Below are 18,918 nucleotides of genomic sequence, written 5' to 3' on the forward strand. Positions count from 1 at the left end.
TTTTGGACTATTAGAGTAATTACTGTAATTGTGAAGCCAGACATCACAGATATGTCTGTCAGACTGTAGACGGGAAACCTGGTGTAATGATTTAGAGCACAAAACAGAAAACATTTGACTTTGCAACTTTATCCAAATCCACTGTTTATGCTGCATGTCGTCTAGAGCTGCAACAAAAGCATAAATGCCAAACTTCAGCTAGTTTCAGCTTATGAAACGTGATTATTTAATGCTTTTGTTGGTCATTACGTGATAGTAAACTGATTATTTTGGGTTTTGGACTGTTGGTTAGACAAAGCAAGACATATGTCATCGCCTTTATACATCCCCTAAGCTTCATATTAGCTTCAGATAAACTTTAAAACCCCATCACTTCCATTGTAAGTGTATTATGAAGGGATCTTCTAATGGTCAGTATGAACAGGAGGAATGATTAAAACAAGAAAAACCTATTTATATGTTCATTTGGGCACCTGAGTGTTGTTTTAAGACAGACTTGAAAAATTGTGAACCCATCCTTTTAAGTTCAAAAGTAAGATTAATTGACTGATATATCAGCATCGTTGTGAACATTCCTACAACAAATTTTGCTGTTTGACTTTGTGATTGTGAATATGTAAAGCTCCCTGCTAGGATTGGGTATCAAACCTGTTTTTGGTACATTTTGGGACTGGTCACAGTGTGTCCATTAAGGGTGTGCCGGAATACAAATACATTATTCGGCAAAGCACAAATAGTGGGTTTCATACGAATATTTGTTTCATACATATATTTAAAAGAATTATTTGTTGGGGGTGTTCCCCAGAGATAAAACTGAACTCCCAAGGGACTCTCCACAAAGTTAGGTTGTAAAAAATAGGCAATAAATGAAAAGTGCAAAGCAATAATTGCCTTTGAAGTTCCTCCCTACACATTACACGCTGTGCTGTCTCTGTGTTATGGGTGTTTAAATAGGTAGAGGTCTGTCTGCAATGAGGTGATGAGTAAAGTTTTAGCTCAGTAATCAGCGCAGTCGTCTATGATCTAGGAGACTCCAGTTCAGGACCCGATGTGGGGACCTCCTTCGTAAGGTAGTTTATTCATGAAGACTTATTGTAAAACTTAAATTTTCTAAAATTAAAAGTGTCATAAAAACAAAAACAGGATTTTTAAGCCTCTTTCCACTTTTATTCGAATACAAAGACAGATACAAATAATTTTGCTGCCTCAACAAATACGTGTCCATAGCATCAAGTATCAAAAATTGTACTGTACTGAGATCTGGCATCATATTTCTCGTCAGATTATTTAATCTCTATTCCTTTTCTGTGGTTAGTTTTTGGTTTAAATTATAATTCTGCCGGTTTTAGACAAAGTTTTGTAACGTTTTAGACGAAGTTTAACGTTTAAGAACTTTGGCTTGTTTTGTTTCATGAAGTTGGTTCTGGTGGTATCGTTTTGGCACTAGTGTTGGAACATTTCAAACAATCTCTTCAAACGATCTCTTTTCATCGACAGCTGCATCACGCAGTTTGTTCTCCTCAGATTCGACACTGGTGTCCAGTCCTGCACGCTGGTGTAAACATACAATTCAGCCTTTAGTCTCACACTGCTCCACTTTCTGTATCCTCTGGTGAGTCTTTGTCCTTAAAGGTGAGTGAATCAGCACTATTTCCCTGCTGTGAATTCCACACCAGCACATTAATTATACAGCAGGCCATCCTTCCTGAAAAAAAAAAAAAACCTCACCAGACACAACTGCTGGTACAAAGAGGCTCATTAAAAGAGGAAGAAACACATCACACCTCACAGGCAACAGTCTGCACCAACACCAGCGATGTGTCAACAGCATTTTCTGATTTTAGAGAACATGATTTTGAAGATATATTTCAAAAGTTTTTTTTAGAATGAAGGCAATCATTCAAATGAAGCAGGTGAGAGAAGTCTTGAGATAATAGGATTTGGGTCTTTGAGGCATCACTAAATAAATCTTGGTACAAAATGAGATCCTCTCTCCGTTCAGCCAGAGCTGAACACAGTTTGCCAGTCTTTGTCCGTCTGCTGAAAACCACAGCATCACCACAGAGGATGCCAAAGCATCTGATGGTCACAGTCTAAGAAATTGGCAAAGGACGCAGTGTAATCTCTTGTGGTAGAAATTCTTGAGCTGTGAACGCCACAGTGTTTTAGGTACTCAATGGAGAACAACACAGTAGAAATCTGGAACCACAGTCGAAAAGTAGAATTGGCTTAAGATAATTGAAAGCTTTTAACGTTGAAAGGCCATGTTAATAAAGGCTTTGAATCTACTGAGTTTCTTTGTTTAAAGAGTGCTGTATTCAGGGTGTTGAATGCTGACATTCATTTAAAGTGTCTGCTCGCCCAATTACAAAAGCACATTTTTTTAGTTCACCTAAATCATTTCAACCCTTTAAAGGAGACATATCATGCACATTTCCAGGTCTATATTTTTATTCTGGGGTTGTACTGGAATATATTTGCATCATTCAGAGTTCAAAAAACTTCTTATTTATCTTATACTGGCTGTTTATTCAGCCCCTCAGTTCAGCCTCTGTCTGAAACAGGCCGTTTTTAGCTCCTGTCTCTTTAAACACACAATATGTAATTTCAGCCGCTAGGGGTCTTAATCAAAACAATAACAAAAAGTCATAACAAAAGTCAGAGTGTGATGACGGTGTGAAGTAGCAAGGGATCATGGGAGTTGTTGTTAAATAACCAGCTTCACCGGGATAGGATTACTCCAGTGTTCATCATCCGGGATGTTTTTACCAGGAGCCGAATTATCCGCGGAGGTCTCCTCCTCTCCAACAACAAACGTACATGCAGATTAAAATCGTTAAAAATACTAATTAAAGCTGTTTCACCTAAAAAATCAATATTTCTCTGACGATGTTTGGTGACCACCGGACTTCCTGGAGGGGCTGTTAGCCGAGCTGCTGCTAACGTTTGCCCAGTTTATTTCTCTGATAACTTAAGATCCAGACGTCCAATGACTAAAATCCTTCTTCCGGCTTAAAGATATAGTTCAAAACCACCTAAATTTATCATGAAAATGTGGCTTAAAACTGAATAAAAGTCAATTCATAACAGTTTGTGTGGAACAACCACAACGCCGGTGTATTATCTTGTATGTGTGTAAGTTACTCTTTGGTAGACGCCATTGTAGCGGACAAACACAGCGCCGCCGTATGCATCTTGTGCGTGTTTACTCTTTGGTAGAGGAGGTATGGCGTATTGACAGGCGACCAAATGAAACGGTCCATTACTTTGATTAAATTACAGATTTCTCTGGGTTTGAAAATTGTTGGAAACATTTGGGATAATAATAATAATTAATAATTATTAATAATAAAAAAATTAATAGTAATTACTTATAATACCTTAAAGGCCCCCCTCCTGATGGGCCCACTCTGTGGCCCTAAGCCTCAAGCATTATTGGTTGAGCCAAAGCCTATCAGGAGGCGGGTACTTAAGAGAAAAACAGAAACGATATCCTCAGTTTAAAAGTATAAAGTATTAAATTAACAGTTGCATCACTATTTCATGTTTGTTACGTGTAGCCTGTAAAAGCAGGTGGTTTTTTAGCATCTTTCAGCTCATTATTTTGGTTTTCCAACCCACAGACGCCTTTTTTTTATCATTCTCATTTGCATCTGTAGCAAGTGTCTGTTTTCACTTTATGTTTAGATTTTACAGAATTGGTCGGCTTCACGCTGGTACTGAATATTATTTATCTGACTGTAATCTTGTTAAGGACTCAATATGCTTCAAACGAACCAGGTCGTACAACATGTAAAGGCAAAAGTTTTTATATCTGTGTTGAAGGAGCACATACAGGAGGTGAGGTGAACAGCCTGCAGAGTTTTTTTTACTGTGGATGCAATACTTCATACAAATGATAAAAATGGCAGTGGAGGAGTATTCAGATGTTTTACTGAAGTAAAAGTAGCAAAACCACAGTGTAGGAATACTCAGTACAATTAAAGGTAATGCGTTCAAAAGTACAAAAGAATTAACATGAACATATATAATTAAAGTACCAAAAGTACAAGTACTCACTATGCAAACTCTGCTTTCTTTCACACCTCTGCACACCTGATAAATCCTGCGTAAAGCGGACGTAGTTGTCAGATTGTCGAACACAAACCCTCCAAATTCTGCCTTCAGAAATAATGTTTCAGACGCTGTTAGATGATCAGACAGAAGCATACTGACGCCTTTAGTCATCACTTATTACTTTTACTGTAAATCTGGACGTCTTCAACCTTTGGGTTTAAGATAAGATTAAGCTAAAAAAAAAAAATTATGTAAAGCAACATGTGTTTTAATACATTGCCCGGTCTAGATTATCCCTTCTGTAATCTCCTTGTGCATGGGCAATAATGTGAATAATCTAATTTTATGCCTTGTTATTAGCTTCATAAATGAAAGCTAGAGCGTTAAACCCAAAAGAGGCTTTGGATTTTCTTCTACAGGTGTTTTTGCGTCTAACGTGTTGAAAACAAGACCTTCGTCACATTTGATGATGAGTAACAAATAAAAATGTGAAACGTCTTTCGGCTCGCTGATCCTTTCTGGTATCTATACCTTTATTAAATGTGCCTCCACATTACTGATTAAATACTATTTGACCTTTGAAATTAAAGAGGATTAAATGTTCACCTGCTGTATTAATATGGTATTGAAATACTTGAAAGAGCGCCGTCGGTCTCATTAGGCAATACAATATGGATTTTATGGATTTTATTACCCCCCGGGTCAAGTTATTGGGAGTTAGACTTTGCAGATTACCCCTTTTCCAACACACACATCACACACAGCACATATTATCCACAGCACAGCATCAGCCACATGTGCATAATTCGGTTTTTATTACCCACTGCCAAGCCATAAGGAATTTGCCCTTTTTGCAAGATTGCAAGTTAACCTCACACCTACAGTTCATACACCGATCACAGCGCTGATTGTTTTTGTATCAGGGAATCCAGTGCATTTATTTAATGTTAATGTTTTTCAGGTGGACAGCAACAGTCTGTGAATGGATGCTAATGTGCTGGAGGTGTAAAGGCAACTGTCTGTGTGTCTGTCAGCTTGTTGTGAGGCTCCTCTGCCCCTTAGTGGCCATAAAAATCAGTTAATGCAGCTTATTTGTGATTTTTTTGTGTGCCTAAAAGAGGGCAGTTCAGGGGTAGTTAAAGGCTTTATTAATGATTGTGGAAAATCCTCCCCAGGCATCAAACTTTCTACATCTTTTTATCACTTTAATTCATAAGGAAGACCCTCCAGTGTCATTAATAAAGGGTCCCATATTTCTCCCTTTCTAATCAAACATTTTGACCTGACAAAGATCCGAGCAGGACCGAAAACTTTTTTCCTGTCTGATTAAATCCTGTGGCTCGGAGTAAGCGTGCAGGCTTCCTACTTTTTTTCATTGATGCAGATTTTTAATAGCCTTGAACCTACGTGATGTGCGTTTAATTACTCTCCTTCATCTCACTTTCTAAGAAGCCATCAGACTGCAGTTACAAAGTTGTTAATAACGGGTCTTTAGTTTCTTCATTTCTAATACGAGTACTTTACTCAAGTAAAAGTAGCAGCACCACAGTATAAAAATACTTCATTAAAGTAATGTCTGGCATTTAAAATCTTATCTTTACTTAATCTTTACTTAAAGTATCATAAGTAAAAGTTCTTATTATGCCAAGTGGCCTGACTCAGTGTTATATACAGATAAACATGCTGACAACATTGAAGCAAAGGAGATTTCCCAGTAATGTGGCTTTTTTTTTACATTGATCAACAGAAAAATTGCCTAAATGTCCTAAAGTGCAAACAAATCTTTACAATGTGATCTAAATTAATTACATATATATATATCTTATATGCCTGATTGTACATCTCAAAGGTAGCAGGTAACTATAGCTGTGAAATAAAGGTAGTGGAGTAGAAGTATAAAGCAGTAGTAAGAAAGTACAAGTACTTCAGTAAATGTACTTAGTTACTTTCCACCACTGGTCACCTGCTATTATAAATGTTAATAAATCATTAATAATAAAGGGCTCTTGTGGTAATCCATTAAATCTGCAGTAAATGCTGATAAGTTGTTTATAAACGGATTTAGGTCAGAGGGTAAGTGGTCTGAGGGTTTTTCTGATGAACAAAAGTGCTAAAAAGACAAATACATGGCTATGAATGCTTTAGTTATCTAAAAACATTAGTTAATTACCTATAATCCATTAATAAAGCCATTAATTAATGAATACAAGTCTTATAAAAGGGTGGTTTATCAGAAAGTGTTATTGTCTCTCTACTTCATGCTGCTGTTTTCATTCATTCACAGACTTAAACATAATAACTGATAATATATCTTTATTGCTGTATCGTGGACTCAGGAATAAAAGCAGGGATTATGACTTTCCAGGCAGGAGGTGGAGGAGGAGGATGAAGGATGGAGGAGGAGAAGGAGAAGGAGGAGGGGAAGGAGGGGGAGGAGGAGGAGGAGGAGGAGGGGGGGTCTTGGTCTTTTAACACTGCCTCTCACCTCAGTCTCCCCTCTCTTCACCTCCTCTCGCCTCGGCAGTCAGGACTCCTCTTGTGTCTCTCCTGCTGGTCGAGAAGCTGATCGGTCGTTTCACAGCTGACAGCTTCAGCACCGAGAGGCTGCTGGAGGGAAAATCCGGTCGGAAAAACAGACAATAAAGATCGAGCTGCACCTGTCCGGGAGGCTTCGCAGGGACAAAGAGAACTTCTGCAGAAACGAGAGTTGATCCTGGGGAAAATGAAGTGAGTCCTTTACTGCCTGTTGTACACAATTAGAGCAAAATCCGACTCATAAATAACGCTTCTCAGGCTGTTCAGCTCGTTAACATTCAGTAAGTTATGTTTGTGCATGCATCAGCCTTTCCTCGTTTCAGGTTGAAATGCATTTAATGAGTTAAAATGGCGCATATTTAATTATGTTCATACTTCTTACGTGATTAGGGTGCGTGACAGATAAGCCTATATAAATCTGACCGCAGCATACAGTATCTGTCACCTTCTGCAGCATCACTGTATGCTAAACGATCCTCCGGTGTTTGTGATGGCAGATGGGATTTGGAAAAAAAGATGACGAAAATATAATGAACTTTACAAACTTTACTTCACTCAGCTGTCAAACCAAACCTGTAAAAACAAACAAAACAAACAAAACCATCACTGTAAAGTAAAATATTGTAGTAAAACCAATTTGTTTTGTCGTAGCACTTACATGTCGACAGTTAAAAATACAATTAGGAGCAATTGGTTTATATTGGACATCATTATTAGAATATTGTAGAAATACTAGAGATGCAACAATTAGTCCATAGAGAATTAATTGGAAAGTATTTGGATAATCGTCTTTGTTTAAGCAAAAATGCCATAAAATTGCTTAGAATTAGATTTTTTTCTGTGTCATACATCATAATAATCTGAATATCTTTATATTCTGGACTGTTGATCAGACAAAACAAGACATTTGAAGACATCAAATGAAAATAATTGTTAGTTGCAGCCCTAGGAGACATTAACCTGTGAGTAACAGTGATATATTGCTCTGAAAGGAATATTACAGGTGTATATTCTATGTTTCACCTGTGGAGAAGTCTCATGTGGTTATTTTGCTTGTTTGGATTAAACTAAAATGAAGGGTAGGTTTTTAACAATTGAAAAATATACATTTTGAACTGAAAAGTTATAGATGCATTTATAAATATGAAAAAATGCTGATGTAATGCCAAACTCAGGGTTCTGATTCCCTCTTTTTAAGGTTTGATTGTGATTTTTGAATCATAGTGGAAAAGTTTGCTGAGTTACATCTTTGTATTCGGTTTATTTGTGACGACGCACGACACATTAAAATGGTGATTATGATGGTGATTTGAATGGAGAGTCTGCACTGGTCTGTCAAAAATAAAAAAAGGAAGGTCAGTGTGTGTGTGTAAGTGTGCAGGGGTTCAGGAACCAGATCTGTTGCGTCCTGATTGAGCAGCAGAGCAGTCAGATCCTTCACAGATACACCAAACAACTGCAGCCCCGTCATTAGGTCCCTCAGACTAAAACTGAAAGTTAGCCTTTTAACCTCGCAGCCATTGTTTGGTTTCAGAGTGCAGAGCATAAACATGTGTGATGCAGAGTCTTTAGTCAGGATTTTAAAAGTCTAGAAGATCCAAGAGGCACCAGTCAACATACTGAAGGCTTCAGAATATATACAACAATGAAACTGAATTTATTTAGTTATGCTCAGTATTCATCTTATAAAGGACACACATTATGTTTATGATGTTGGATATCTATGTTAAAGGTGCTATATGTAAGAATAGCCCCGGCCCGTCTTGTCTCGTAATACCACTTTGTAACTGAAGAGGCGAGAGTGAGTCACTGTAGCGTCCTGTCTGCCCTCAGTCTAACACGAGAGGACGAAGAAGCCTAATGTTTACAGTGAATCTGTGCTATGCCGTCGTCAAAGTATCAAAATACTACGGAGACATTAGAGTCAGCGATAAATTACTAAAGAGCCTCACAGATCAGTTCATCAGATCATGTTCTCCCCGGGATGACGACACGTTGGCCGGCCGATCGTCTCAGGAGTTGGGCTGCTGTCGGCTGAGACGACCAGCTGGTCTCATCCGGCTAGCGACTCCTCACATCTCTGAAAACGTCGGAGCAAATTTCCAAATGGGCAAACTGACCATGTATTGGGAATCTAAATGGTTACTTTCTCGCCTGAAAAAATATTAAAGCTGTTGTGCGGGACTTGTGTCTCCCCCTTCTGGCAGTGAGGGTAATTACAAAAACACTGTTAATGCTTATGTCATAAGCTCTGCCGTAGCTTACTCAGTCGCTACTGTTGCGGCTGTTAAACGGTTGATAAATTGTTTTGAGCATCATACAACCCCTGCAAAATGACTCATTTCACTATCAGAATTTGATCCGTTCTGTCCGATAACATTTGGAAAGTCAAGAAGAGTCGCACGATTAAATTATTTTATCCCCATGCAAGTTAGCAGAGAGCTAACTGGAAGTTAGCTGCTTGGCCGACAGAAGTCATCCGGCCAGCACGGGAACGTCTCCACAGACACCAGATTAAAAACTCTGATATACTATGAAATACAGAGAGATATATCTGGCGGTGATCGACTTAATCAGCATTGTGTGAACTCATCTGGCTTGAATGTAACGGATGTTTAATTATATATAAAAGTTCCGCACTGCAGGTTTAAAACTTAATAAAGTGACATAATAATTTAAAAGATTGAAAATTACAACAGCCTGCAGCTAGCATGGCGCAAAATCTCTGCCATTGCTGCCAGTTGCGCGGGGCAGCGCTACTTCTTCATCTTCCCAACATGAAGGTCTAACTGTTGTTTCTCCACACTGTCTGGAATAAAATACTGTTTGCAAAATGCGATGCAATGAAGCCTTTATTTCGTTGGCCTCAAAATAGTCAAATTTCAAACATATTGAGTCTAAAAAAGCTGCAAACAGCTTATAAAATATCCACCATGTGTAATTCTTGAAAAATTGTTAACACTCCCCAGGTTTAAAAACCCAAAAAACATATTTCAAATGTATTTGGATCATTAAATTTGAGTCCTGGGAGCTACAATTTTATAAGGAGGAGACAAGACATCCATCATTTGAAAGAATCAAGTCATAAAACCAAATTATTATATTTTAAAATGTAGCTCAAAGTAGTAGTTAAAAATGATCGCTCAAGATTTTTGTGGACAAAATGACACACAAATTGTTATCATAGTGGACAATTTATATTTTAAAGGCCACTGAACTCTGAAGTGTTTTGGAAATTAAGTTTTTATAGAGGTTATTAACACATGAGGATTTCACCTCAGATATTTTACACCATCAGTTTTTCTCTTTTCATCCTATTTCTGAATTTTAAATCAGACACCTGTCCCCATTTCTTGTTGCCAAATTTTCTCTTGCATGCTTTCCCTGCAAAGTGTTGTGTTGTAAGCATCTATTTGAACAGGCAGTGGGTGCAGTGGTTTTAGCTGTAAACTCCCCCAATTTGTTGTGGTTTTGTCAGTGAATGGCTCTCTGTGGAGGCAGCAGGTCATGGAGGTTATGCTGCTGGCGCTGTGGTTGCTGCACGGTTTGTCTATAACTTCAGAAAATGAAGCTTCTCCACAATAGCAGCTGTTAGTTTTTTCCACCTAATGAGCGCAGACCAGTGCTGAGTTCACTGTTGTGTTTTTTTTTTTGTCACCCCGTCTGAGGTATAAGCCCTTAAAGCTCACAGCAATTCTGGTTAATCAGATTGTGGCACGCAGACTACAACACACACACACACACACACACACACACACACACACACACATCTAAATGCTGCTGTAGCTAACAGCCAGAATTTTGTTGCTTATGGCTTTTGTCACTTCTTTAAAAGTTTCACCCTCTTGCACACAGACTCAGCAGCTAACAGCTAATAAGACATGGCTGCTGCTCGAGGCTGACTGGTGAATCGTTCCAAATCATTCCTGAGAACTTAACGTCTCTCTCAGCTCTCAGTCATGCTGTACGGAGCCTCTTTATTCCTTTCTGCCACTCTATTCTCTCGCTCGCTTCCATCCCGTCCCTGGCGGCTCCTTGCTTCCTGTCAGACTGTGTCTGTCAGGGAGGTTCGGGTTGCCCCTGGAGATGGGCAGACCAAGTCATCCGAGGTGGCGCGATGTGGGACTGGTGGGCCGACGTGATGGAGGAGCTGCCTAGAGACAAAAACAGGGTAACGGCGGTGGTTCTTGCCGTGAGAAAGCGGAGGGGTACAGCGCAGGGAGAGGATGTGATGTCAGGTTGATCCAACGATGGCTCAGCAAGTGGCTTTGAACCCCATTCTCCAATCCGGAAGGCAGGAGCAAAGGGAGGCAAGGGGGGTTGGGGGAGGGGGGGGTTTGGTGGTCTGGTTATGTGTGTGTGAAGGACTTAAAGTGTAACTAAGTTTTCCTTTGATTATTGATTTTAAGTCCTGTATTTAATCAGTTTATCAATCTGATGAGCAGAATCTATTTAGGTTTAGCTTTCAAATCTGTTTTAACTGAATAAAAAAAACTTATCTGATCTGTAATCACCTTATTATAGCTAAGAAAGCAAAAATACTTTTATTATATATTTATATTATTAAATTGCTCCGCGTACCTGTGTAAAGGGCCTCGTGCCACTGCGTTAAACTATAATGGTAACAGCTATCCACACTGGATTAACAAAATAGGCTACAATTATCAGTTACAAATCCACCAAGGAAGAACGATTCAGTGCTGTTTTTTGTATGAAACAATAATTACTGTAAATACAACAAATGTTAACATACGGACAAATTAACTGCTGTAAAACTACTAGTTTAATTCGTGATTAAATGTAAACAACAAAAAATAAATGATGAAAAAAATACCTGGTGAATTTAGCAAAGACTCAGCAAAGGGAGACGCTAACACTGCAGACACTCAATTGCTCTTAATTGAGCCTAATTAGCATGACCAGCCAACGAGAAACGTTGTTAACTTAAATAAAGTGACTACAAGTGATCAACAGTCTGCTGGATTTTTAATTTTGTTAAAAAAAATTTCACAGTTTAGGATCTGACACACCTGCCCACAAGATTTTCTGGATTGAAAAAACTTTGTTACTTGATAGAAATTTGGTTCAAATTTCCGCTACATTTGATGGAAACCTAGCTTACGGGATGCTGTCGAGAGCTACAGAAGAAGCATTGACCTTTAGTTAGATTTACTGTGTGAAACTATCTCCAAAGTCAAGAATGAACTTTCACGCTCAAGTCGACCAAATAGTTTTAATGACTAAATTTGCGACAGAAGTAGCAGATTATAAATCCTTCATGTGAGCTGTTTTTGGATTATTTTGTTTTACTGTGCTATATGCTAAACTGTTAGCATGTGTTTCCTGAACTGAGCGATCTACCAGAGTACCAGCTCTCTCTCCTCACACTCTGGATGAAGTGACAAATGGGCCAAACTCTCACAAAGCTGGTGCAGTCCTTTAAGAATGTAGTTCACCCTCCTCCTCCTCCTCCTCCTCCTCCTCCTCCTCCCCTCCAGCCTCAAATGACCTTTCCTGGCAAACCGAGCGGTCAAACGTCCTCTCTCTTGGCCCCCGTCGCCTTTCCTTCAAGGTGAAGTCATTGCCTATTCAGCCACTTGTGATGCCTGTGTTTGCACTTGTGATGTTGCCTGGGAGGTGTCCTCAGCCTCCTCTGCCTCCCCAGAGGAAAAAACCTCCACTCTCTCTGTCTCGCTAGCTCTCTGTGTGTCCTCCTTGATGTACAGAAACGTGGTCATAGTGAGAGTGTGTGTTGGAGAAAGGGAATTAGTGAGTCAGACAGATCGTTGATAAGTTTGAAATGAATAATCAGACATTGATGATGAAGATTGTCAGGAGGATTTATGCAAAATGTGTTTCCATTTTCTCCATGAAAGAGAAACTAAAACCAGTATGACAGGCATCATTTATTCAGAATATTATGCAGGGAATAATGGCCAAAATTACACTTTGCCAGTTTTAAAGGAATCTCAATCTAGGCAGGTGCATTTTTCTTTTTCACTTTTACTTTGAACACTTTTCTAGTGGTTCCAGACATCTGAAGTGCTGCCAACATGTTTGATTCATTCAGCAATTCAAACAGGGTTTCAGCCAGTTGGAGTAACAGTCCACCAGTCAGACAATCAGTTTCTCTTTTTTGTGATTTTTTTTTTTCCTTTTTATTCTGTAGTAACCGTAAGAAGAGATGCCAAGAAATGAGGGAGGAGAGAGGAGGTGCCACATGACTCACGACCCCTACTCGTTGCAATACAAAGGCCACCAGGAGTGATTAAGAAAGGCTACATCATCTTTCTACATACTTAACTACATCCATGAAAAATAAACAGTGACAGTGTAGATGACATGGACTCAGCTGTAAAGGTTTTTGTAAGTCAAATTACAGAAATAACTTGAAGTAAATTGACATATTTCTTTGATTGATGTGAGAAACGTAAGATTAACTGCTCCAAACAACTGTTGCTTCTGTGTTGACTGAAAATGACAGGATAGATGGGCTCACATGAATGAATGATTATCAGGCCAATTTTATCTCGATTATATCGCATTTATATGTGATTGCTCTGAATTGGAGGCTTGTTTGTGCAGCACTCGGTGTTACACTGTGCATGAAACGGATTACAGGCATAAAACAGTTTTGTTGTGACATTATTTCAACTTTCACTCACAAGAAATCAGGTTTTTCTGTCAGTTTGATGAGGTGGATGACTCTAAAGACTGCGATAACCATGAGCCACAGCTGTTGCTGGTACATGGAGAAGCAAAGTCAGAGCGTAATTAGGAAGAAAACATGTCAACGTCATCACTGAATTGATCCAAAATTAATTCTTAGTATGAAATTGACCTTACCTTAGCTTAGCTTCAGCTCACTGTCAGCAGAGCACACACCTGAATTTTAAGCTCAGTGAGTGAAGTGGTTTTCTGTAGTCTTGTACCTTTTGACTTTTTTATCAAAGAACCAAACACAGTCAGAGATCGAGTCTCATGTCCATCAAAACCTTGAGGTGCTCCGACTGTCTGTCACCTAACAAGCTAAGTTTCCACCCAAATGTAGAGCAAATTTGAACAGAATTTCCAGAAAATATGAATTGATGCTTGTTTCCATCCTTTCCTGTTGTGTGAATGTTGGAAGATAAACAGCTGGTGGCGCTAATTCTCCATTCGGTGCCATTAAACCTTTACAGAAGAAGAGGACGCAACGAGATGACGTCATTAAAAGAGCGACAGTCAAAGCTCAAATGATGGAAAACCATGTAGAAATATAATATTTCTGTTTGTTTCATGTCTTCATTTGAGCAACAGTCTCCTCGATATACATAAAAACACGAATGAACAATGAGAAATAAGAAACAATGGCCTGAATGAGACGTTAAGTTCTGTTTTACTTACTTTCTTTTGATATAAAACCGCATTAGTTGTTTGTTATATTAAATAATCTTTATGTAATGTTCTAATGATTCTCAATGGCAGTAAATGACAGCTAACATCCTCAGCATCACTCATTCATAACATATTGTATTTGCCTTTTCACATTTAAATCTTATAGATATGAATATCTACAAGTCTGCAGCTGTGTTTGGTGAAATAATCTTAACGGCAGCTTCATCCTGAGAGGCATTTCGATCTTCAAAGCTTTCACTGTGGAACGACAGAGCCAAATTTAGGCATTAAAGGGGAAAAAAAAACAAAAAAACATTGAGTGATTATTTATTAATCCTGTTTTGATTAGAAATGTCTCTCCGCTGAGACCCGCAGAACAAACTTTAATTTCCTACATCACTGCAAGTTTAATTCTCCTTTCAGTCACAGGGAAGTACCGCTAACATAACTGTGATGTCCCAGATGAGACAGGCGGTCCGTCTTCCTCTCTGCTCTCCACAGGCTCCTTGTAAAAGAGCTTGTATAAAAGATTAAAGAGTCTGGATCGGCCATTTAGACTCATTCAGTCTAATTTACTCCCCTCAGGTGAACTGCTTGTTATTTCAGGCCTGCAGGTGAGGAGGTGCTGACAGATCTCACTTGGTTTTTTAAGGGGGGAATGAAGTGTTGGAGTGTTGACCTGCTGGTTTTTTCTGTTGTGTGTTGTGGTTTGTAGATGAACTTATAAACAGTCTAAGACAGAAAATGGTTTTTTCATTCATGTCGCAGCTCTACTGTTGTTTATTTTCTAGTCCTCCAGCTGGAGCCTCTGATCATTTATTCATTTTCTGCTTCTTCCACTGAAACGCAGATTCATTAAGTGACACTGTGATATGCAGAACTTGAAATAAACAGTCTGCTCTTTTGGGATCAGGCGGGGGGAATGTGATGCTCTGTATTACTTTGGTACATTTCTCAGATCAGAACTGAAATTCTCAAAACTTCTTGTTCAGCCTCCATATTATCTTGTCACTTGCAACATCATAAAAGCAGTTTCTCATTCTTTCGAACAAATTGCAAATGCTTTGGCACATTCATGCAAATCATTATGTACAATCGTCTGCTGTTTCCTACATTATCAATTGTTCTTGTCATGTTGATCAAAGTGTATTTTACTGGTTCTCTGTTGAATAGTTAGTTCATTGCATAAGTCATCACATGCAAAATGGTTTAACCAGTTGTCATAATCTGTCAAGCTATACATTTCTATTAGAATTTTTTTGTAAATGTGTCTTGAATTGATGAATTGCTCTCAGGTGAATCTTGGCTTTCACTAATGAAGGGGAATGTGTGAAGTGTTAGATCAACCAGTTCTCTATGTAAAATAGCTCAGAGTTGCATCTCATGAACCTTCGATTCACAAGCTTATATAGACAGAGCGCAACACGGTGTTACAATTTCTGACAATGGAAGAACAACAAGGAAATGAACAGGTTCAACAGAGGAGGCTGCATAGAGAAGAGTAGGGAAGTAAAACAGAGGAAGAGGTAGAAGAGGCCACGGACATGTGCATGTTCCCGATGAAATAAGGGACACAGTCGTAGACCATGGCCTTACAGTGGCCGAGGCTGGTCGAAGGGTGCAGATGAATGCTGGGAGAACAACCGTGGCCTCAGTCATTCAAACGTTTCGTAGACAGAACAGGTCTACGTTTCAACATGTGAAATACGTATCATATCAACATTTCTACAAACGTAGCATATTAACATTTCTACCCGTTGAATAATGATGTTTTATGGTGTGACAACGCTGTGGTTAAGGTCTGGTTAGGTTCAGGCACAAAGACCACTTGGTTAGGGTTAGGGAAAGATATAGATATAGATCACATGTGAACTACGTCCCTTTAGAGATGTTGAGATGATACGTATTTTGAAAATGTTGATATAATACGTCTTGATGAAATGTTAATATGATACGTATTTCACCTGTTGAAACGTAGATATTCAACGTTTCTGTGGTTTGCAGAAATGTACAGCGCCAACGTTTTATTCTGGCGACCAGGCTGGTTATCCAACAATATGCAATGTACTATAATACTGTACACTTACTGTAATGTTTCATATTAAAAAATTATATACACACGGTGTGACATATTTTTTGAAATCGTACTCAATCTTGTGTTTTGCTACAGGACTACCTCACAGGGGTTGCAGAGTTTCAATCATTGTCATCACAACCTTAACCATAGTTCACGTCAGAAAATACTTACAGAGTAAACTGTTGACAACATGGCGGAGAATTTTGACTGTCTTGTTTGTGAGTAATGACACAAAGACTTGTCATTCTGATGGCACTGACATGTTCATAAATATTTACTTGAGGACCTTAGACCTGAACTATTTGAGCAAGTTACGGGCTTTTTCAGGTAATCTATTTTGAGATGCTATTTGTAGAAACTGTCTTGATTCGATGAAATGTACCAAAGCAACTGAGGAAAAACTGTAAGATAATGCAAGGATGACTCAGACAGGAGTTTACAAGTGCCATAGTAACCTGTATACATGCAGTAGTGTTTTCAATAGCAATGTTCACATAGTGGATGGAAATGCACATCACTTCGCATTTTGTTTTTGCTGGATTCTGTGACAATTTGCTCTACATTTGGATGGAAACTTGGCCAGTGTTAGGTGACAGCTGGAGCATTTCAAGGCTTAAATGGACATAAAACTCTCTGTGCCGGAAAATATCAGCTTCTTTGATAAAATGTCAAAGACTGTGGACATAAAAACTGAAGGACTACAGTAAGGACAGCCACTTTCTGAAGCCAGCCTGCTACCTCAGCACACTTTATTCATTTAACCCTGATTCAGTCCTCACCACTGAGTACCTGCTGCTCCTTTTTAATGTAGCTTCTATTGAGTTTGTATGTAAATGTGTTTTAATGTGTCCTATCTGGAGGTGATACGATGTGTTTTAATGTACTCTTTTTAACTCTTTTTGCATATGCAAGCCAAAGACAGATTTCTGCCAAAAAGTAGACAATAAAATATTTTCTATTCTACAACTCCCAAGGATCACCAAGCTTAAAATACAGGTGCGTTCTCTGCTGACGGTGAGCTGAAGCTCATCCGTGGCTTTCCGCTGTAGAAGCTCAGATTTGACCCACTACAGTAACTAAATACAAAGAAACACACAAGACAACACTAATCCCAAAAATAATGTCGAAAGTGTGTATGTGTGTGTGTATACCAGGTGTTCCTCATGTTGTGGGGACATAAATCTGTTTACACAGTCACATTATGGGGACTTAAAGCAAGTCCCCATAATGCAAATCATTAATTTTAGGGTGAAGACTTGGTTAAAGGTTAAAGGATGGGTTCACAATTTTTCAAGTGTCTTAAAACAGCAATCAGGTGTCCATATGAACAGTGAAAGATGTTTTCCTCGCTGTAATCATTCCTCCTGTTCATACTGAATATTAAAAGATCCTTCAAATGTGCTTTCAATGGAAGTGATGGAGGCCAAAATCCACAGTGTGTCCACACAGTCATTTAAAAGTTGATGTGAAGCTTCTATTCAGCTTCAGCAGTCTGAGTTAGTCATATCAAGTGGATATCTGACACATTTACAGTCTTTTTAGCATCAAATTCCCTCTTTGTGTTTCCCTGTTGAGCTGCGGTGGAAGTATAGTAACAAAAAGAGGAACTTTGGCACTAAAAAGACTGTAACGTTGAAAGATATCTACTTGATTTGACTCATTTGGATGCTGAAGCTTCATATCAGCTTCAGATAAACTTTTAAATACATTTTTGCAGGAGGACTGTGGATTTTGTCCTCCATCACTTCCATTGTAAGTGTATTATGAAGGGATCTTCTAATGGTCAGTATGAACAGGAGGAATGATTACAGCAAGAAAAACAGGTTTCACTGTTCATTTGGGCTCCTGACTGTTGTTTTAAGACAGGCTTGAAAAACTGTGAACCCGTCCTTTAAGGTAAGGTTAGGGTTAGGGTAAGTCTCCAGAAACAGAATGTAAGTCAGTGTAATGTCCTGTGAAGTGTGAACCAGACAGAGAGACTCAGACAGACCGAGTGTGTCCTTGGAGCTCTGGAGCTGCTCTGAGTCAGACTTCAGGAGCTGCAGAGTGTGATCTGAATTCTGATTCCTTGAAAACTCCCCGGAGGCTCGGGACTGAAGCCCAACCTCCAACTTAACTTACCATAATTACCACTCCTTTTATTCACTTTTCCTTTTGATATCCTGTTTTTCTTTGTTTTATTGTAATCCTATTTCCCCTGCACTCCCATTTTTTTTTTCTGCTTGGGGGTAAATTGTTTTCTGTTCTCTCCTCCTCACAGCTCTGACTAACAAACATGCTGACTAAACTGCTAAAACTATGATTAGAAGGCTTTGATCAAACCAAGAGAAACATTCATATTACCAAAAAGCTGCACGAGGCATCTGTGAACACCGATGGCTCTAAATGAGAGATAAATGACTAGTAAATGTTTGAAATTAGAAATGAAAACACTGAACACTGTTTAAATGTGTGACGAAAGTTGGCCACTTGCCACCTTTCTGCTCTGAGTTTGATGAATGGCTCTGAGCATGAAGTCAATAGTTTTCTTTTTTTGTCCCCTTCATGAGCATCTGAATTCACTTCTTTGGTCAGAGAGGGAGTCATAACAATCAGCGTCTCTCTCTGGAGTAGTTTTTGTACGGTATTTTGTGTTTGCCAGCTAATCTGGCAAGTTTGGACCACCAGAAAAAGTGGAGCAACAGTCCAGAAACTTCAGAGTTCTGTTTCTATTATTTATTCGTCAAAGAGAATTGACAGAAGTGTTGCGTGTGATGGAGCAGGTGAACCAACACTCAACTGCGAGGAGACAGGGATACGATAGAAAATATTTATTGTAAAAGCTGGGGAAAGGGAATGCAGGCCTGGGGAAACTTGGGCTGGTAACTGGGAAC

The 18,918-nt window shown here is 38.9% G+C and overlaps 1 long non-coding RNA gene across 1 annotated transcript; it reads left to right on the plus strand.

Annotated features, from left to right (window-relative positions):
* The first annotated feature begins 6,542 nt into the window (after positions 1 to 6,542).
* On the plus strand, positions 6,543 to 13,234 carry LOC137190553 (uncharacterized). The gene is made up of 2 exons (XR_010930234.1): positions 6,543 to 6,783; positions 12,761 to 13,234. It is a non-coding gene; the product is annotated as an uncharacterized lncRNA (long non-coding RNA).
* The last annotated feature ends 5,684 nt before the right edge of the window (positions 13,235 to 18,918 follow it).

Source organism: Thunnus thynnus, chromosome 10 (assembly GCF_963924715.1).
Source record: "Thunnus thynnus chromosome 10, fThuThy2.1, whole genome shotgun sequence".
Classification (NCBI taxonomy): Eukaryota; Metazoa; Chordata; class Actinopteri; order Scombriformes; family Scombridae; genus Thunnus; species Thunnus thynnus.